The sequence below is a fragment of the Miniopterus schreibersii genome, assembly GCF_964146895.1.
Source record: "Miniopterus schreibersii genome assembly, chromosome: 9".
In the NCBI taxonomy this organism is placed as follows: Eukaryota; Metazoa; Chordata; class Mammalia; order Chiroptera; family Miniopteridae; genus Miniopterus; species Miniopterus schreibersii.
In genome coordinates this window covers 44,339,834-44,361,469 of record NC_138118.1, presented here as the reverse complement: position 1 = coordinate 44,361,469, position 21,636 = coordinate 44,339,834, and the positions used below count along the sequence as shown (strand labels likewise).

General features: G+C 41.0%; 2 pseudogenes across 2 annotated transcripts; one reads left to right on the top strand and one right to left on the bottom strand.

The window, feature by feature from the left end:
* Positions 1-1,830: 1,830 nt before the first annotated feature.
* LOC308561604 (ubiquitin-ribosomal protein eS31 fusion protein pseudogene) lies at positions 1,831-15,162 on the bottom strand (annotated as a pseudogene). The gene is made up of 3 exons: positions 15,140-15,162; positions 14,098-14,251; positions 1,831-2,301 (listed from the first exon to the last, which is right to left on the bottom strand). The product of its transcript is annotated as a ubiquitin-ribosomal protein eS31 fusion protein pseudogene (transcript).
* Positions 15,163-15,458: 296 nt separating this feature from the next.
* LOC308561603 (SNRPN upstream reading frame protein-like) lies at positions 15,459-15,723 on the top strand (annotated as a pseudogene). The gene has a single exon. The product of its transcript is annotated as an SNRPN upstream reading frame protein-like (transcript).
* Positions 15,724-21,636: the final 5,913 nt, after the last annotated feature.

Sequence of the window (21,636 nt, the reverse complement as noted above, 5' to 3'; positions counted from 1 at the left end):
GTATCTGGTTCTTTTCAAGCTGCTTCTTAATGCTGGAGCTGAGAGGGAGGGAGTCAGAGTTAGTCCCTGTGTGGGCCCTTTAAGAGGAACTGCCTGGGACCCCAGCAGCCTCCATCTCCCTCAGTCTCAATCCTTTTGGTTTTTACAGTCAAAAGCTATGGGGACTTCTCTTCCTGGCACTGGAACCCTGGTCTGAAGAACCTGGTATGGGGTTGAGACCCCTTGCCCTGCAGGGGGGTCTCTCTGCAGCCAAGATGTCCCTCCCATTTTTTATCTGCCACAAGTGGGGCCAGCCTGTTCTGCATCACCACCCCTCCTACTAGTATCAATGTGGCTTCTTTTTTAATTCTCTAGTTGTAGGACTTCCATTCAGCCAGATTTCAGGTGGTTCTGAATGATGGTTGTTCTGTAGTTTAGTTGTAATTCTGATGTCTTAATTTACTTTAACATCCCTTTATGGTACAGTTCAAAATATCTATTGCTCCTCTACAAATCATATGTTTTTGGCTTTAGCTTTTTTTTTTTAATTATCATTCGAGGAATGAGGATATTTTTTTCCACTGATTTTTAGAGAGAGCAGAAGGGAGAGAGGAAGGAGAAAGAGAGAGAAGAGATAGTGGAGAGAAACACTGATTGCCTCCCACATGCACTTGGACTGGGGGCAGGGATCGAACCTACAACCTTCTGGTGCACAGGCCAACAACTCTAACCACTGAGCCATGCTGGCCAGGCTGGCTCTAGCTTTGTTGAACTTATTGAGCTTTCTTGTATATAAGGTCTATTTCAGTTGTATGCCACATGATTTCATCTACATCTCAACTTTGAAACAAGTTCCCTAAAGGAATTAGCTCTATCTCATCTTCTTGCTAATAAAATTATTAACAGCAGCAACAACCATTTCTTTTTAATTTTTTCTAAGAGGAAATGCTTTAAAGAAGTCTCTAGTTTGAAAAATGGGAGAAGCTGACTCATGTCTTTATAGATTAAAATCCTTTCAGTGTGTCCCTAGCTGGTTTGGGTCAGTGGTTACAGTGTTGCTCCATGGACAGAAGCATCCCAGGTTTGATTCCAGACAAGGGCACATACCTCAGTTGCAGGCTCAATCCCCAGCCCCAGCTGGGTTTTGCGGGAGGCAACCAATCACTGTGTCTCTCTCACATCGATATTTCTCTCTTTCTCTCTCCCTTCCATTCTCTGAAAAGCAATGGAAAAGATATCCTCAGGTGAGGATAAAAAAAATCCTTTCAGTGTGGATTATAGACTTGGGTGTTTTTTATTTTGTTTTGGTTTGGTTTGGTTTTTTTGCTAAGTTCATGATCATCATCTACTGATTTTTGAAAAATAATTCATCATACTTTGGATAGTATAACTATGTCTGAAATATCTTCCAACTCCTTCTGGCACAGAAACTTCAACTTATATATAAGAAATGAGAAAATCGTTTAGGGACAAATGCATAAAGATAATTTCTTTGTTTATTTCATGAAAGCTATTTTAAAAATATTGTGCTGTTAAGCTGTTGTTTTTGGAGTGATAGTTATGTGGGCCTAAAGTTTTATATAAGTAATTATAACATGTTTTCATTCAGCAGTGCATAGATTTGATTTTATTACCTGTTATAATAGAATACAAAATGTTCTCGGTAGTTATTTTGGATTCAAGTTAGTTTTCTATCTTCATGATCTTTATTAGACTTAACTGGCCTAAAACTAGCTAGAAAAGACTTCATTATAGCTCTAACTTATTGGCCTCACATTTACTGAATCAGAAGCTTTTTTTTTCTTTCTTTCTAGTTTGTGTCTTTTATTAACTCCCATACAATTACTTGTCTTATGGTTTGTTGAAGCAATAGGTCAGGCAACATTTTCCACAGAATGCCATACTGTCTGTCATAATAGCTGGCCATAAAAACTCCAGCACCATGTTCATCTGAAGGGCATTACTGACAAAGGCAAGTTAGTTAGCCATTCTCATCCACTTTGTAGTATTTCAGGACAGCCAGCTTAAGTTTATTTGTCTTATGCTTATTCTTCTTGACAGTAGTATAAGACTTCTTCCTTTTCTTAGCACCACTACAAGGCTCACCACAAGATGAAGAGTGGAGTCCTTTTGAATGTTATAGTCAGACAAAGTACACCCATCGTCCTGTTGCTTGCCAGCAAAGATCAATCTTTGCTGATCAGAAATTCCTTCCCTATCCTGGATCTTAGCCTTTACATTTTCTATTGTATCCTAGGGTTCAACCTTAAAAATGATGGTCTTCCCGCCTAGCCGGGTGTGGCTCAGTGGTTGAGTGTCGACCTAGGATCCAAGAGATCGGGGTTCTATTCCCGGTCATGGCACATGCCCGGGTTGTGGGCTGCAGCCGATCAATGACTCTGTCATCATTGATGTTTCTATCTCTCTCCCTCTCCTTTCCTCTCTCTGAAATCAATAAAAAAAGAAAAAAAAGAAAAAAAGAAAAAAGAATGATGGTCTTCCCCGTAAGGGTTTTCACACAAATCTGCATCTTGGTGGCAGTTCCACTGCAGATAGTGGGTCAGAGAGTAAGAGTACCATGCAGGCCCACTGAAACAGAAGCTTTTATAAAGTTCTATTCAATTGGTAAACAATGTCTTGGTCTCAAGGTTTTTATTAGTCCTACCTTTAGATTTTGTCATTATAAAGAGATTCCCTCTTGATTCGATTAGAAATAATTTTGGTTAGGAAATAAATATTGGTAGATTTAATCTTGATTATTGAGTTTTACTTGCAGATGGTTAAAAAGTGAATGAGAGCCCTGGCCAGGTAGCTCAGTCGCTTAGAGTGTTGGCCAGATAAGCCAAGATTGTGGGCTCGATCCCTGGTCAGGGCACATACAAGGATCAACCAATGAATGAATAAGCAGAACAACAAATTGATGCTTCTCTCTTTCTTTCTCTCCTTTCCTCTCCCCCTTAAATCAATCATTCAATTAAAAAAAAATTTTTTTTTAAACTTCTTTAAAAAGTAAATGAGAAAGAAATGTTTTTAAAAATTGAAGGCTACATGTAAATTGTTTCCTTGTGTTGTCATAAAAACATGTTTAGATGGATCCAAGATGGTGGCAGATTGAGTAGAAGCTATACTGACACTCTCCCAGGACCAAACTGGAATTACAACTAAAATACAGAAAATCCACCCTGAATAGTCAATTGCAACTGAAGACTAGCTGGGGAGCACCCTTATAACCAAGGATGAAAAGTGGAGTCCACATGGAGACTGATAGGAAGTGCAGAGGCATGAGAGGGCTGGCCGAGTTCCCACAGGCAGCAACTAAAGGTCCAGAGGGGTATCTCAGCTATTGAGGATTCCCACTGAGAACTCTGGGGCTAAACCCCAAGCTAGGCTTCCCAGCCCAGAGCACCAGAACTGAGAAAGGTAACCTCATAACACTTGGCTGTGAAAAGCAGCCAGGTTTCTGTTTGCCAAGGAGAGATGGCTGGAAATGCAGGCATCCTCTTAAAGAGCCAACACACAAAGTTTTGTGTGTAGCCACTCACCTTGGGCTCTGGGGAAGGCAGAGTGGACTAGAGTAGTCTGAGGAGAATCTAGGGAGGCTAGCTGGGGGAATATATCTCAGAGGGAACCCATCTGGACCCTGGTGCTGAGGCATTCCCCAATATGGCAGAGGACATCTTTCTCAGGCAGACTTTTACCTTCCAAGCAGCTTTTGCCTTGGGGAGTGGGAGGGAAGCAACTGCCCCACCCTGTTGGAAAACCTCTGGCCCCACCCCATGGAGTTTCTACAACCTGAGGCTCACTAAGAGACTAAGAAACAGCCTCTATGTGCTTTGAATCTTTGCCTGATCTGCTTCTGGACCCAGGATTTGGAAAAGCAGAGCTTGGTGCACATCTTGGTCCTGTCCAAATGCACCCAGTCCCAGCAGAGGAAATCAGAAGCTGTGGAATGTGGAAAACTTCAAACAGGGCACTCAAGGCCAGTTGCAAACAGTATCTGACATTGGCCTGCACCTTGAAAACAGCATCTGACATTGGCCTGCACCAGAGACCATCCAAAAGACTGGGAGTCCTAGCAGATCTACCTAATATATAGAAACAAATCCAAACAGGCAGCCAAAATGGGGAGACAAAAAACAAGCCCCAAATGAAAGAACAAAAGAATTCTCCAGAAGAAGAGCTAAATGAAATGGAGATAAGCAATCTATCAGATACAGAGTTCAGAATGCTGATCATAAAGATGCTCAACAGCATGAAAAAAGATATAAAAACTATGAAGGAAATTAAGAATGACATAGTAGAAATAAATAAAAAAAATTGGAAGTAATAAACAGCAGATTAGGGGAAGCTGAGGATCGGGTCAGTAAATTAGAAGACAGGGTAGGAAAAGATCACGCAGAGAACCAAAAAGAAAAAACAATTAAAAAACAGGAAGGCAATTTAAGAGAGCTGTAGGACAACATGAAACATAACAAAATTGCCCGACCAGGTGTGGCTCAGTGGTTGAGCATTGACCTAGGATCCAGGAGATCACAATTCAACTCCCGGTCAGGGCACATGCCTGGGTTGAAGGACTCCATCCCCAGTCGGGAGCATGCAGGAGGCAGCTGATCAGTTATGACTCTCTCATCATTGATGTTTCAACTCTCTCTTTCCCTCTCCCTTCCCCTCTCTGAAATCAACAGATATATTTTTTTAAAAAAGAAACATAATAATATTCACATCATAGGAGTGCCAGAAGATGTTTAAAGTAAGCAAGGGTTAGAGAACATGTTTGGAGAAATAATAGCAGAAAACTTCCTCAACCTGGTCAAGGAATAAGTCACACAAGTTCAGGAGGCACAGAGAGTCCCAAGCAAGAAGAATCCAAAGAGGCCCATGCCCAGACACATCATAATTAAAATGCCAAGAATTCAAGACAAAGAGAGAATCTTAAAGGCAGCAAGAGAAAAGCAATCTGTTACCTACAAAGGAGCTCCCATAAGACTCTCAGCTGATTTCTCATCAGAAACTCTACAGGCCAGAAGGGAATGGCATGAAGTATTCAAAGTAATGCAAAACAAGGATCTGAAACCAAGAATACTCTCTCCAGCAAGGCTATCATTCAAAATAGATGGTGAAATAAAGAGTTTTCCAGACAAAAGAAGGCTAAAGGAATTTATCACCACCAAACCAGCATTGCAAGAAATGTTAAAAGGGGCTGCTGTAATAAGAAGTTGAAATAGAGAGAATGAGAAACAGGCATAAAGCAATAAAATGGCAACAGATAAGTACTTGTCAATAATAACCTCAAATATAAATGGATTTAATGTCCCAATCAAAAGACATAGGGTAGCTGAATGGATAAGAAAACAAGTTCTAAATATATGCTGCCTACAAGATACCCACCTCAGAATAAAAGACCCACACAGGCTGGGAAAATAAAAAGTTAAATAAATAAATAAAAACTTCTGGAGGACTTTAAAGGAGAGATGGGACAGCTATACAGTCATAGTAGGGGACTTTAACACCCCACTGACTTTACTGAATAGATCTTTCAGGCAAAAAATCAACAAGGAAACAGTGACTCTAAATGACAAAATAGATCAGATGGATTTAATTCACGTTTATAGAACATTCTATTCCAGAACTATAGAATAGGCATTTTCCTCAGGTGCACATGGGACATTCTCAAAGATAGATGACATGTTAGGACACAAAACAAGTCTCTACAAGTTCAAGAAGATTGAAATCATATCAAGCATCTTCTTGGACATTTACACAATGGATAACTATGCAGCTGTAAAAAAGGATCCCTTACCCTTTGAGGGTGAAGGCTGGGAAGAGGGGTATAATGGGAAGAGATCAATGGGGGGGGGAAAGGGGGACAGTTGTAATACTTTCAACAATAAAGATAAATAACAATAATAATAAAATGTTTAAAAATAGCATTTCCAGACCAATGATGAGAGTTGTGGCATAACCCAGGGATGATAATTGATTTTATTCTGTGCTTCTGAGGTCTTTTAAAAAATAGAATATACAAATATTATAAAGAAGAAAATCCTAAATTGTGTATGCACTTGCATGTGTATCCAGCAGTCATGAAATAATATTTTGGGCACCACAAATCAGAGACATTTAAGATGTGGAATTATTGTAGAGATATCAAAAAGAGGGAAAGGGAGAGAAAAAAGTAAACTGAAACCTGATAGTATTTCTTCCTGTGCAGTGTTGGTAAAGTGGTAAAAAGTGGTTTTGATTACATACGACTAAAAACAACCAATTAAAGTGTGGAAAAGGGGTTCTTTGCATAGTCAAATGCTAGGCAGGGAAATATGATGTCACCAGGAATTACTATAGCAAGTTTCAGCAAAGGATTGCAGAACAATAAGGCCTTGTTAATCTCACACTGGTTTATTCAAATAGTGTGTAATTCAAAGCAATTGCTGCTCCCCAGGCAGGAATTTACAATGGCTACATTAGAAGGGAGGATAATGTGTCATTCCAAGGGGAAATCAGGTTTGGGAAGGGCCTTGTGGTTGGAGAACCTCATATGTCCTCCAACAGCTCCAAAGCAGGCCAAGTAAAACAAAATGACAGAACTGCCCTGTGAAGTCAGTCTGCCTGAACTGAGCTGTATTTCCCTTGCTTCTCTCCTGCCTTTTTGGATAGCAGAGAATCTCAAGTACTGAATAAACTATCACTTTGTAAGTGACCCCCTCTCACTTCCTGGCAATGGTTTACAAGTTCATTTCAGAGAACTCCATCTTCCCTACATGGGCTGTATATATAATTAGTAATGGTGAATACAGAGCATCCTCCCTTGGCATAAAAACATTGGACAAGAGTCAGACATGAGTCATCTGCAAGAGGAGGTGTGAATCATATTTTGAATACTTTTGGTCAACAATCCTTCAGAGAACAATCTTTCAGTTTTATGTTGTCATGTGGAATTAAATGTAAACAGCTTTAATTTCCATGATTTTTAAAAACTGAGTTTTGAATCCAATGATTGATTTACCATCATATAATGTAAATTACCACACTGTAATGCTGTGTTATATATGTCTACATTTATATTAGGCAAGTCTATCAGGAACACCAAGATAGGTTAGTTCCCCAGCAAAATATAGTGAGGCCATGTTGAGAGGCTAGTTTCTGTGAACTAGCTAATTCGGCAAATAAATAAATAATGGGGTTGGTAAAATCTTTATGTAAAATCCACCTTAAATGGGGTGGGCCATTTTTGACCTGAGAGTTGCCTGTTGGACACTCAGGAAATCAATATGTCCCCTTAGAGGGGACATCCCAGCAGATCTAGATTCAAATGATCTTCTCATGGTCTGAGATTCTGAGCTGCTGGTACATGTAGCATGTACTTGCATTAAAGTGTTGCTATGGCAGAAGCATTTATTGCTCTATATATTTCCCCATCCATCCCAGTCCTCTTAGTTTGTTCTGTCTGACCACTGAACAGAAGTGAACATGTGTCACTTCTAAGCTGAAGCATAGACAAGCAGGTGTGAATTCTCTATGCATTCTCTTCCTTTACTGCCAGGATGGTGGAAACATAAGATGTCAGGATGTCAGAGCCTCTAACAACCAGGGCTCTTGAGCAATATTCTCTTGTCTCCACCTCCCACTCCACCACCAACCTGCATTGGTCACATAATGAAAACAAGAATAAACTTTTTTTGTGTTAAGCCAAGATTCTGCAGCATAGTCTAGGCTAATACAATTGCTTTTTAGATGTTTTTGTAAAAAAGGAAAGTCCATCTGGTAAAAGGATGAGCAATCTGGGTTACGCAGTCCTTGAACAAGCCACTGAGTCTTTGCCAGGTTGCCTTTGCATCATGTGCCCCCCAAATTATTCCACTCACTCCATCAGTTGTCTCTGTTCCTTCAGGGTGTGGTGATTGAGTGAAAAAGAGCCCTGGGCAGTTAAGGTTTGAAATCTGACGGTTTCTCTTTTTATTCACCAACCTTCTCTTGGGGTTTTAAGCTCACTAAACATATGGTACAAATTAGTGAAATTATTCACTGTGGTTTTCATTTGAGTAAGCTAGTTTCCGCTCCTAAGAAGGATCTTAACAAAACAGGAAGTTTTTCTTGGATCTAGAAATGGAAGTCTGCCTTCTGACATTAGTTCTTACCAACTTCTGCAAATCTGTATTTTCCTACTTCCCTGCCACAGGGTGGGGCAAGTAGAAGAGACTAGATAAAATCAGAAACTGCTGATTAGTACAGTAGTTGAGTTAGGGCTGATTCAGTTTAGACGGAAGAGGAGGAGAGTAAAGTGGCAGCCTCACCAGCGCAGACCACATCCTCCCATCTGATCACTTTATCTCCTACCTCCTCTCCCACTTTGGCCTTGGCAAGAGGTGTGAAGGGCCAAACAACATTAGGATAGTAATCCTTGACATATGTATCTCAGCTGATACTCAAAACATTTTGATATGCATCACCCATTAGATTCCATTCCATGGAAGCAGGAACATGTCTGTGTTGTTCTTAATGCTTACCATATAGAGGGCACCCAAGAGTACTTGAAGAAATACAGGAAGGAATTATTGATTTTCAAAACTATCAATACTTGATTTTCATAACTATCTTATAAGAAAATAAAATGTAATTAATTCCCATTTTATGATGGACAAAAGGAAACTAAGAATTTGTTACTTGCTGGGGTCACACAGGAGTCAATTAAGAAGTGGAACTAAAATCCAATCTCCCAATTTCTGTTTTTGTTCGAGTATATGACAGATTAGATTTAAAGTCCTCTTCCCACCTCACTCCACACAATAATATATATCACTTATCACCACCACCATCATGTAATGTAAATTGACACCCTGTAATTCTGTGTTATTTATATCTACATTTGTATTAGGCAAGTCTATTAAGAAAGACATCAAAATCCTAACATCATTACACAGACTGGTGTCTCAGTGGTTGTGTGATAGGCTGTTAGACAGACATGAGCAGAGCAAGGACAATGGGCCAGATACAGAAGGTCACCAGGATGGAAAGCCCTGGATGTATAGCAAAGGACAGTTGCAGGGTGGGACCTCATCCCCAGGTTGGGCTTTCCTCCTAGCATATTGCTGGTCATGCAGTTTGGACCCCCTGACCTTTCCTCCCTAGAGATAATATCTAGCTAGGCCTCAGTTGTATTTCAGCTCTAGGCCCAGAAAAGCAACAAAACCAGCCACAGCTGACCTCAGGACCAGCTGCATTGAATGATGGCCCTTGTGCTGGCACCAACCAATCAATCAGTGGAGACCACAACCCTGAAAGGACGCAGCTGGAAAGCTGCTGAATATTATAATGAGATCTTTCCCTGGGACCTCTCCTAAGATCTCCACTCTTAAAACCATTAGGACGGAGGACCCAGCACCCTCCCACCCAGGAGCATGCCGTCCCTTTCCCTTTCCCTTTCCCTTTCCCTTTCTTCCCTTTCCCTTTCCCTTTCCCTTTCCCTTTCCCTTTCCCTTTCCCTTTCCCTTTCCCTTTCCCTTTCCCTTTCCCTTTCCCTTTCCCTTTCCCTTTCTTTCCCCCGCCTCTCCCCATCCAGGCATGTTACCATTTACTTCCTCAGTCCCAAGCTCCTAGGCCTTTCCATTGCCTCTATAACTTGTTTCCTAAGCCCATTTCTTCTAGGAATTACTTCTTCCACTTCTGTAATTTTATCAAATAAATGTTCTCTTGTAGTGTGGGTCTTGGCTGTGAATTCTTTCCTAGCCAGAACCCAAGTACCAAGGTTGCTGAACCCAGGTCTGGTCTGAACCCACCAGACTAACACCCAGTGCCATTCCCGCTGCCTACAACAGTTGGAGCACTGGCCTGCACATCAAAGGGTCACAGGTTCAATTCCTGATCAAGGGCATGTACTTGGGTTGCAGGTTTGATCCTCAGCCCCAGTCAGGGCAAGTGTGGAAGACAACAGATCACATCAAGGTTTCTCTCTCTCTTTTCCCCTCCTCCCTCCCTTCCACTTTCTCTAAAAAATCAATGGAGCTGGAGTGGCTCAGCCGTTAAGCATCAACCTATGATCCAGGAGATCAAGGTTTGATTCTCAGTCAGGGCACATACCCAGGTTGCAGGCTCCATCCCTAGTAGGGGGTATGCAAGAGGAGCCAATCAATGACTCACATCATTGATGTTTCTATCTCTCTCTCCTTCTTCCTTTCTCTCTCTGAAATCAATAAAGATATATTATTTTTTAAAATCAATGGAAAAATACCCTCGAGTGAGGATTAACAACAACAACAAAAAATCCTAACATTATTATCACTGTGGGATGGAGTCTCAGGACGCAAATTCTTAAGTTCTTACTGATTTGTATTTTCTATTTCTTCCCCCAAGAATAAGCATTTATTACTTATGCTATCCAAAAATGATAGAAAGGGCAAAACTGCCTCTAGATTTCAATATTTTCAATGAATTCAGTGGGCTTCAGGCTCAGCATTTTGAATTAAGTAGGTTTGGAGTGGAAAACCACAGGAAGGGAATTGTGACAGAAACTTCTAACTGTCCTCCAGTCTGTTATTATATAATAGAATTTCTAGCTGGACACACGTTCACCCAGTTTCCTAGCCTCCCTTGCAGCTAGATGGAGCCCATTTGGGAGTAGAATTGATGTATGCAACATCTGAATTTTTGCCCTAAAGGAGAATGTCTTCACTTTCTCCCTTTCTGCTGGAATGTAGATGTTGGGGTTGGAGCTGGAGCAGCTATCTTTAACTATAAAATGGAAGTCATGTATTGAGCGTAGCAGCAGAAGAGAAAGAAACTGAACCCCGACACCGCTAAACTGCCACTGTATTTTTGGCATTTTGTTTGTTAGTTGTTGAATCTGTATCCTAAGTAATACCAAATCTAAACATTTATTTATTTATTTAACTTTAAAAAATGTCTTTATTGATTTCAGAGAGGAAGGGAGAGGAAGAGAGAGATAGAAACATCAATGATGAGAGTAATTGATCGGCTGCCTCCCGCACGCCCCCTATTGGGGATTAAGCCTGCAACCCCGGCATGTGCTCTGACAGAATCGAACCTCAATCTCCTGGATCATAGGCTGATGCTCAACTACTAAGCTACACTGGCCAGTTTTCTTTCTCTTTCTTTTTTCAATGCTCATGCAAGGATATTTTTTTTCCATTGTTTTTTAGAGAGAGCAGAGGGAGACAGACACACACATCGATTGGTTGCCTCCTGAATGCACCCCAATCAGGGCCAGGGATTGAGCCTGCAACTGAGGTCTGTACCTTTGGCCGGAATCAAATCCAGTACCCTTCAGTACACAGGCTGATGTTCTAACCACTGAGCAAAACTGACTAGGGCCCAAATCTAAACATTCAGTAGAACAGTGCTCCAACTTCCTGACCTTGAAAACAAGTGTGCTCTTTAAAAAGAACATACAATTAAGTTAGTCAAGCTTTCTTTTCTTCATGGGCACAAGGACCCAATTCTACTTCAGGGATTGAGCGTGACTCCTTAATCTAGGACATGTTATGTAATAGGGATGGTGAAGAATCTGCAGAAATTAATCTGGTATTTTCAGCAGATCATGTATACGTGAGCTCTTTCTGCCTGACACTGTCTAACCTTCTCCATACCCCCCCCCAAGACACAATTCAGACACAATTTTGTGTAGGAGGGCTGCCCAAATGAGGATTCTTGCCATCTAACCTCTCAGGCAATGTATTTAATTGCAGGCCATATCTGGCACTCAGTATGAATTCAAACAAATTATTGAGAATTATAATTATTCATGTATTAACAGGATAAGTTAAGGTGACTAAGGATAAACCAAGGACGAGCAACTTTTTAAAAGAAATTCTAGAGCTTCTGGATGACTTAGGAATACAAAATGTTTACCTTCTGAGCTGAGATGCTAATTGGCCAGATTCTTGCCAGAGGCTAGTCTGTGACCTTCCTGGTACATACTGAGCCCCTTTATAATCTATAACCAGAATGTCATAATTTAAAGAGAGTTTGGTCAAATCATCAAATGACAAGTGCTGGTGAAGACGTGGAGAAAATGGAACCCTCGTACACTGCTGGCTGGAATGCAAACTGGTGCAGCCACTATGGAAAACAGTATGGAGTTTTCTCAAAAAATTGAATATGGAACTGCCATTTGACCCAGTGATCCCACTTCTAGGACTATATCCTAACAAACCCAAAACACTAAAGAACTTATGCACCCCTATATTCATAGCAGTGTAATTTACAATAGCTAAAATCTGGAAACAGCCGAAGTGCCCATCAGTAGATGAGTGGATAAAAAAGCTGTGGGACATTTATACCACGGAATACTATGCAGCTATAAAAAGGATCTCTTACCGTTTGGGACAGCATGGATGGAACTGGAGAGTATTATACTAAGTGAAATAAGCCAGTCAGAGAAAGACAGGTGTCACATGATCTCACTCATATGTGGAATATAATGGACAAAATAAACTGATGAACAAAATAGATCCAGAAACATAGAAGCATGGAACAGACTGAGGAATCTCAGAGGGAAGGTGGGAGTGGGGGAGTGGGTGGGGAGAGATTAATCAAAGAACTTATATGCATATATGAATAACTCATGGACACAGACATTAGCATGGGGAAGGCCTGGGAGTGGGGCAGATGCAGGGAGGAGGGGACCAATGGGGGGGGGAGGGAGGAAGACATCTATAATACTTCCAACAATAAAGATAAATGTAAAAAAAATTAAAGAAATAGAAGTTGGTGAAGCCCACCTAACTAACCCAAGTTATTTAGCAGCTCTGATCAACTCATGGAAATCTGTAACCCATTCATGCTCCCTCCAGATTAAAATCATACCTGATTGAATGTTGGATGTATTTCATGGTTGTGTCTGAGAATTCCCTCATAACTTTCTCTGATACCATGATCAAGGTACTTTATTTCTCCTATTTTTCAAATGAGGAATCTGAAGTCACACAACAGCATCAGTATTTAATCCTTCCTCTGTCTGAAGCCAAACCCCTTTTTGTTCCAACCCTCAGCAGAGTTGGTCCAGAGGTTGGAAGTTATTTGACAGCATTCCAGCCCAGTCAGCATCTTCACTGAGTAGCTTTGTTATTTGCTGTAAGCAGATGTAAATTCCCCAAAACCCCAGACATACCCATATAAAAATGTTAATTACTAAAAATCACTCATAAAACCAATGTAAATGAGCAGTGAATTGAAATCCCACTGGAACTTTCTCTCTTGATCATCTCCACTAACACAGATAATTGAGAACTGACAAGATTTAGTTTTTCTTAAATTATAGTCAGATCTTTCAAATCTGAACCCTTCTGTCATTTTGTGAAACTTCTCAATTATAAAGAAAATGATAGTTAATTATATGCATTAAGTTGCTTTTCAAGTGTAAAACCTATGCCCTGGCCAGGTAGCTCAGTTAGTTAGAGGTTCAATCCCCAGTCAGTACATACAAGAAGGAACCAATGACTGCAGGGATGCATGTAACAACAAATCCCTCTCTCTCTCCCCCCCTTTCCTTCTTCTCTCTCTGTAGAATCAATTTTTTAAAAATAAATCAATTTCTCCTAAAGAAAAAGAAGTGCAACCTACTTTGCTAAGGGGAGAAACAAGTTCACTGAAATAACAGAACTTCTCCAGGCCCCCGAGTTTTGCTGAAACTCTTGCAGAGGACACATATGGGCAACTGTTGTTAGTGCTTAATCTCTCTAAAAATTTCCAGAAACCATAGCTTCTGGTCAAGTGCTCTGCTGGAACATCAGGCTTCAGAAAATCAAGAAAAATCCCACTGGGATGAAAGAGGTTCATTTGTTTTTAAGTTGTGGCCCTTCTTCTATTGCCTGTGTCTTCAGCTTTGATTTATAATCTTTCACCCACACAAGCCTTAGCATTCACTGGGGTCCTACAATGAGGTTAAGGTGTAAACCTGAAGGAAGCTTTTAAGGACAAAATCAAGTTGGGGATGGGGAAGAAAGATTTAAAGAGAGGAAAAGCAATTAGGAGACCCCGTGGTTGGCATAAGTGTATGAGCATGTGTTGGGAAGGCCCAGCAGATGGAAGGAATGCTGAATGTGGTTTTGGAGGCCAAGACACTGCCTTTGGTTCTGTGGTACACTTTCCAGTGGGAGAGCTCACTGCCCAGTGCACTATGAGCAGGATGGCCAGCGTGTGAACACCCTCCCCCGATAAGATTTCTTTTACATGCTTGCACTGCCAGACCTCAGTGTTCCCAGCTGTAAGGCTTGGGCTTTGCAATGTATCCCGAGCAGTAAATATCAGCTGTAATCTTCTGCCGGAAAAGAACCTGCTGCCACAGCTTAGAGATTCAGTGGATGAGTGCAAAAGTTTTTCTGGAAGAGAAAATGAGATGCCCTACAGGCCAACTTTTGAAAACTGCAAGGTGCCAAGCTAACATGAGAGGGCTAGATAGGTGGGCTTTCTTGCAAAGGAAACCTCAGAACTGCTGGCTTAGTTTCTGAAGGGAGTTGCAGGATTCTCATTGCACTTCTGAAGGCTGCATAACTTAAAATTTCTCTTTGATAAGTGTTTCTCATGCAGTGTTGAGGCCATGGGCTCTAGAGGCTGACTCAGGTTGGAAGTCTGGCTCTGACACTTATCTGGGTTACTTAGTGCAATTTTCTCTTCTGGAAAATGGGGATAGTAGCCTCTATCTTGCTGGATTGTGACTGTGAGAGTAAGAAATTATGTTCGTAAAATACCTAGTATAGTGTCCAAGCATATACTAGAAGCTCGATAAATGGTTAGGTGGTAACTATTCATGAAAAAATTCATCTGGTTTAGCACTGAGGCAGTGGGAGAGAAAAAGAAACAATACTGAAATGTTTAGCATATGACATATGGGAAAAATAAGCATGGGGACATTTTTATATACAGGACCAACCAAAGACTCCAGAGGGACTCAGGCATCAGAAGCACCAAATGCTATCTTCAGGTAACTGGGTTCTTGGGGAGCCAGGAGCTAGTGATGCTAAGCATCAAAGTCCATGTTGGTCAATGCACGATGCTCTCCTAGAATATCCAGAGAGAGAAGATATCTCTTAGATGTATCAGAGGAAATAAATTTTACCTGTAGAGCCTAAACTATGCTGGAATTAGGTGAGAATGGATGAGAAACTTGGAATTTACTAATCTCATTGATCTGTAAATCCAGACTTACATGGGTCCTGTACAGCCAACCATGCTGCTTTCTACACTGTACACTGATAACATGAATACTGTCCACAGCCTGTTGAGAAACTGCACTAATCCAGAAAAAGGCACTTGGGGCCCTGGGTTTTAAAAAAAGGAGTTTGAATCCAAATCTTCAAAATTTTAGACTGATTATTTTCTCTTTCTAGCATTTTGCATCTTCTGTATTTTCTAAGATCTACCATATAACCATTTACCTTAAATATTAAAATAGGACAAAGTAGGGTAGAGCAGAGCAGCTGCTGGAGATGCCCGACACTGTAGTCTGAGGAGTAGCCAGAGGCATGATGGAGTGGGCCAGGGACAACTTACACTTGAGAGGGACTACAAAACAGCATGTACCAGAGGTGGAAGTCCAGGTCAAATGTAGGAGGACAGCCTCCCTGAACAACCAAGAGTGTCAGCTGTATAAGGTGATCTCAGCACCAGCAAGTACCTGTGGTGGACTTCCAGGCAGAACTGCGGCAGGCATTCTTACCTGAGAAACCAAGAGGCGGTTATAGCAGTCTTGGAAGATCCCAGGTAGCTGATTCCAAGCAAAAAAACAGCTGACAATATAATAAAAACATTATCCATTAAAAAAATATTAAGGCAAGTAGTTCTTTTTTCTTCAAATTTTATTTTATTGTTGACAGTATTACAGATGTCTCCCATTTTCTCCCTTTTTGCCTCCCTTCACCCAACCCCTGCCTCACCCCAGGCCTTCCCCATGCTATGGTCTCTGTCCACGGCTTATGCATATATGCACGTTTGTTGGCTAATCTCTTCTCATCCCCCCCACCCCTCCCTTTTGAGATCTGTCAGTCTGTTCCATGTAGCTATATTTCTGGATCTATTTTGTTAGTTTATTTTGTTTATTAGATTCCACATATAAGTGAGATCATGTGATATTTGTCTTTCTCTAACTGGCTTATGTCACTTAATATAACAGTCTCCAGGTTCATCCATGCTATCTCAAAGGGTAAGTGGTCCTTCTTTTTTACAGTTGCATAGTATTCCATTATATAAATGTCCCACAGCTTTTTTATCCACTCATCTACTGATGGGCACTTCGGCTGTTTCCAGAGCTTAGCTATTATAAACAACGCTGCTCTGGACATAAGGGTACATATATTCTTTCTGATTGGTGTTTCAGGATTCTGAGGGTATATTCCCAGAAATGGGATCACTGGGTCAAAAGGCAGTTCCAATTTTAATATTTTGAGGAAACTTCATACTGTTCTTCACAGTGGCTATTCCAGTCTGTATGCCCACCAGCAGTGTACTGGGGTTCCCTTTTCTCCACATTCTCTCCAGCACTTGTTGATTTATTGATTGTAGCCATCTGGCAGGTGTGAGGTGATAACCTCATTGTATCTCTCTGATGATTAGTGACTTTGAGCATTTTTCATGTGTCTCTTGGCTATCTGTATGTCCACTTTGGAGAAGTGTCTATCAGGCCCTTTACCCATTTTTTAATTGTATTGTCTTCCTGGTATTGAGATGTATGAGTTCCTTGTATATTTTGGAAATTAAACCCTTATCAGATGTATCATTGGCAAATATGTTTTTCCATGCAGTAGGTTCCCTTTTCATTTTGTTGGTTTCTTCTGCTGTGAAGACAAGTAGTTCTTAAGGGTGTGAATTATGGGCACTATGAAGGTTGCAAAGAAATTGAACATGCTTCCAGACTTCAGAATTGGCATGAGTTGACTCAGTAAAATGGGACCATAGACTAGAATCATACCTAGGCTTTTATTTTTTTCAGCTACTCTTTATTAGTCTTCACATTCCCCGAATAGCAGAGTATGACAAGATTGATTACTATCTTCAATGATATTTTGTATTGACTGGATCTATATATATGCAGAACGTAGCTAGCAGTTACTGAGCTCCTAGTATGTGCAGGGCATCTACATTATATGTATTAATTAGCTCATTTAGTCCTAAGGGGAACCCTATACAGTTCATACATTCATCACCCTCATTTTACAGATGAGGAAACTGAAGCTTAGAGGTTAAGGAACTAGTGCAAGGTCACAGCCTAGTGTCATGGGCAAGTGCAGAGAGGAATCTCTTTGGCTGTTAAGAAAAGGATCAACGTCAGTCACACTGGGAAGGTGGACTGAAATTTACATTTTATCTTCTCGTTAACAGCTCTGTAAAGATAAACTATGCTTTTGTCATTTAAAAACAATACACTAGAGGGCGCCAAGTGCACAACTTGTGACTTGAAAACTGGGCAATGCAGTTCCCACAGTGATGTAACACATAATTAGTAATGGATTCAAGCCAAAGGGTCCTCCCAAAAAGAGTTTGATGCAGTTTATAATTAAGAGGCTGTATTTCTATCCCTTCAATTAGAAAAAAAAAAAAACACCTCATGCTTTATATTGAGCAATTCATAATTAGTCTCTACTTTATACTGAGTGTTATTCAAAGAGCCTTTCAGGTAGGTGTTTAATTTCTCTTAGCTCTTCCTGCTGAGTGGCAAAGAAAGGGTAGAGTAACTGGTAAGAGTAGGATAACCTGGATGAAATAAATTTTTAAAAATTTCACTGAAATATATTTTATCTTTTAAAATTTATTTGGCAAAATAAAACATGCATATATTTTTAAAAGAAAAAAGTCATATCCAAGAGTTTAAAATGAAAAGGGACAAGACCCCATCCTCAACCTTAAATTCAAGAGGGAACCACTTTTACAGGTAACTTCCAGATTTCTAAATAATGTTTGCTTCTATTTCTTGACTTATCAAACTGACATTATTTATTTGTTTTCCTCCATGAAAATAGAGGGCTTAGCTAACAGAATATCCATCTCTGTGACTTTGTGGAAATAAGTCACAAAGACAGTTTACAAAATAATAATTTTTTCCACTATTACAAGTGCAATATATCATTGTAGAACATTTTAAAAATAAAGAGGAAATTAACATTTTGATGATGCATATCCTGACACATTAATTTTTTACACTACATATATTTTATTAAAGTATATGATATTCATCTTTTCATGTCATTAAATATACTCCCATTTCCCTTTTGGTTTGTTTTTTTACTGTATATAACTTACATAAAAGTTAACTGTTGTAAAGTATAAGGAACCTCCAGATCTTCAACCAGTTTGGGGATCAGATAATTCACTGCACAGTGGGAATTGTATTTGACGGTATTGTTCAGTCCCAGTTCAACTGTGTCTGAATGGGCAAGAACAAGAGAGTCGTGAAGGGATTGCAGAAATCAACTGAAACTTAGGTTAACAACTCAGTCTGGAAAGGAAAAGTTCTAATTATTCCTCAGTATCTCAAGACTCAGTGCAGCATGAATGAATCAGTCATAAGTTTATCCATTTTTCAGTGAAAGATAATCTCTTTCCTGGCATGCTTCTTTATCATTCCCTTATAAAGTATCACAAGAAGCACAGACAAGTACTACAGTCATCAGTGCAACTGAAAAAATAAATTAAAAAATCTAGCATCTCTCTCTTGCTCTCTAAGACCTGTCTCTGCCCCTTTACCTGATTCCAAACTGTAGGGGGCAAGTATTTGGGAAGCATTATGGCCTCCTATCAGGCAGCAACCTAAAATAAACCTGGGAAGAGGCTAGTCTACCTCTTCATTTCCTGTGAAATAAAATTACAGGTAACTTAGGCTTGTCCACCATCCCAACTGAATACTAATTCAGTACAAAGCTCTGCGCTCCCCCCCCCCCCCAAAAGGGTGGTGGTGATGAATTTCAATAAAAGCATAAAATTTCTTAGGAACCAGGAGCCTGGAAGATGGCAAACATGCTCAAGAGACATCAGACAAACACCAGCTCATTTAGGTGGGAGAAGGCCATTCCCACGGGGACGAAGAATCACACACTTTCCAAACCCAACACAGCATGACATGCGCAAATAGGTGTCAATAAATACATATAGCTTTTCCTTTATTTTTACTTAACCTTTATGCTAGATACTACTCTATGCCAGGTATTTTTCTAAGGGCCTTACATGCATTACCTCCTCTGATCCATCAACATAGTAAAAGACTCAAGGGAGATTAACTTTTTCAATTTGGACACAGCTGTTAAGGGGTGGGGGAGTCAGAATTCAAATACAGGTCAGCTCCACCGCTCCCGCCTCCCCTAGCAGAGCATCGGGAATACCAGCCATTTGCTCCCGCACACAGGACAGCGGACTTACTGGCCCCAGCGTTTCTGAGAGATGGCGGCTGCGCCAGGCTCCGAGTCTGAGCAGAGTGCCTCACGGTTGGAGGAAGCTGAAGTGGCATTATACTGTTTTGGAACAAAACGAGGAGCAGGTGGGACGAAATGAAGTAAAACTCTAAATACAGAAAAAGCTAAAGCCCTGGACCCGTGGGGGCCGCCGAAAACGCCGGGCGGAAGTGGGCGGGGCAGTCTCCCGCCCCGCCCCGGCGCTCCGCGGCGGAGGAAGTGCGTTTCGGCGCTTCTCCTGGGACGCTGCGGTTCCGGCGGCGGCTCGCGCGTCCCTCGGGGCCCAAGTTTGCCCTCTTCTGACCCTGCCGTAGGCATTCAGGCAGGCTCGGCATTAGGACCTTCCGGCCTCTGGAGAGGGGAACCGCTTTCCGGCGCCGACCGTGGGCCGACCGCGCCCGCCCGCCCCACAGGGAGCGCGGTACCGCTTGTGACGCAGGAAGCGGCCCGGGTTACGCCCTTCACCGCGCCGGCCAGCCTGCTGCCCGGATGGGGAAACGCCAGGCCCGACGTGCCAAGCCAGGAGTTTGCATCTGGTGCGTAGCCACCCACGGCTCGCTCTTCCAGACCCAAAGCGAATGTTTGGACGGCTCGGTCAAGTTCACAGGGGCAAAATACCACCTTACCGAGCGCGCGGGGGAGATCGCAATGAAGAGGTTTCTCCCAAAGTGTCAAGTGGCTGGTGGGCCCTTAATGGATCTTGGTTGTGTTCATAGTTTTGACCTATCGTAAACAATAAAAGGGCCTATTTCCACAAAAGGTTAGAACTCTCCTCTTAATTGGTCAGACTGACAAGAGCCGAAATTCTCTTAGCGTTTAAGATTCCTCAAAGTAGCTGGCTTCTTACCGCAGCCACTTGTGCTGAGCAGGTTTCTCCAAGGCCAGTTGAGAGAAGGGGTCGTTTTAGCTGGAAGCTAGGACACAACGTACCCCCAACCTGAACAGGGTTCTGAAATACCATTAGTTACAATCCTCATTACTGAGCCTTGTCTCAAAACTAACACCTGGCAAGTTATTCCTAACCAGGAGTCCATAGATAGAATTGACTTGTGTATGCACTATAAAATACAAGTTCAAAACATTCTGACAAGGGATTTGTAGGTTTTATGGGGCTGTCAAAAGGACCATGGCACAAAAAGTAGTGAAGAATCTCTGCGTATTTGGGGGTGAGTATATCTGGAAGTCATTCTAAGGTAATTTAAGCCTATTTTCTGGGAGCTTGAACCAACCAAAGTTTGTCTTGGCCAGTAAAATGTGTCCCAGGAAAAGGTACCTTCATTATCATAAGTCCTACTTCAAAAGGTCTACTCCAGAAATTAGGCTGTCATGTTGCCAGTCCCTATTTTCCATCTTCTACTGGGAATCAGATGTTGGTTCTTTATTGCAAATAACTTGGTCCTATTAATTACTAGAAAAGGAGGGATTCTGACCAATTATCTTAATCCACACTTTGTGGGTGTTTTAAAGCTGTACTCCTTATGTCAAAGAACCCCTTGACCAGTTCCCAGTTACGACTGGATTCACAGGATACTAATTGTGAACTTGCTAAAAAAAATTTTTTTTAAAGCCTATCAACAAATGGTTATTTGGGTAGTATTTTTAAAAAAATTTTATTGATTTTAGAGAGGGGAAGGGAGAGAAACATCAGTTGCCTCTCCCATGCACCCGAACCAGCGACCCTTTGGTGCCAGGGACAATGCTTAACCAACAGAGCCACACCATCCAGGGCTAGCAGTATTAGTTTTTGTTAAACCCATTATACAGATAGGTAACTTTTAGATAAAAATTTTGTTTATCCCTTTAACTCATTTGACCAGGTTAAGTCCTCTCGTCCCAAAACTAATCTTTGAAAATGCTATTCTCTGACCCCCTACAATTAAGTATCTTTCTTATATGGTTATCTTTAAGCATGTAGTTTTCCTGTTCAAATGTGTGCAGCTCAAAATAGTTTTCTCTCCTTCCTTCCCCTGTAAATTCATAGCTTCCTTTAAAAAAAAAAAAAATCCATGACTGTTCAAATACTCTGCCTCTTACAATTATTCATGCTATGCCCTATAAAATTTGCATTCCTAAAGGCTTGTTAAAATATTGAGCTGGGTTTCATAAAATACCCCATAAATGAGTTGAATATTATGGTGTCACTTCTCATGATCATATTTTAAAAGCAGAGACAATCTTTTCATTGCAGTTTCAATATCTCAAAAAAGGAACGTTAATTTGGTAATAATAGTTACCTTTTCAAAAACACATACAGGAGTGATTTGAT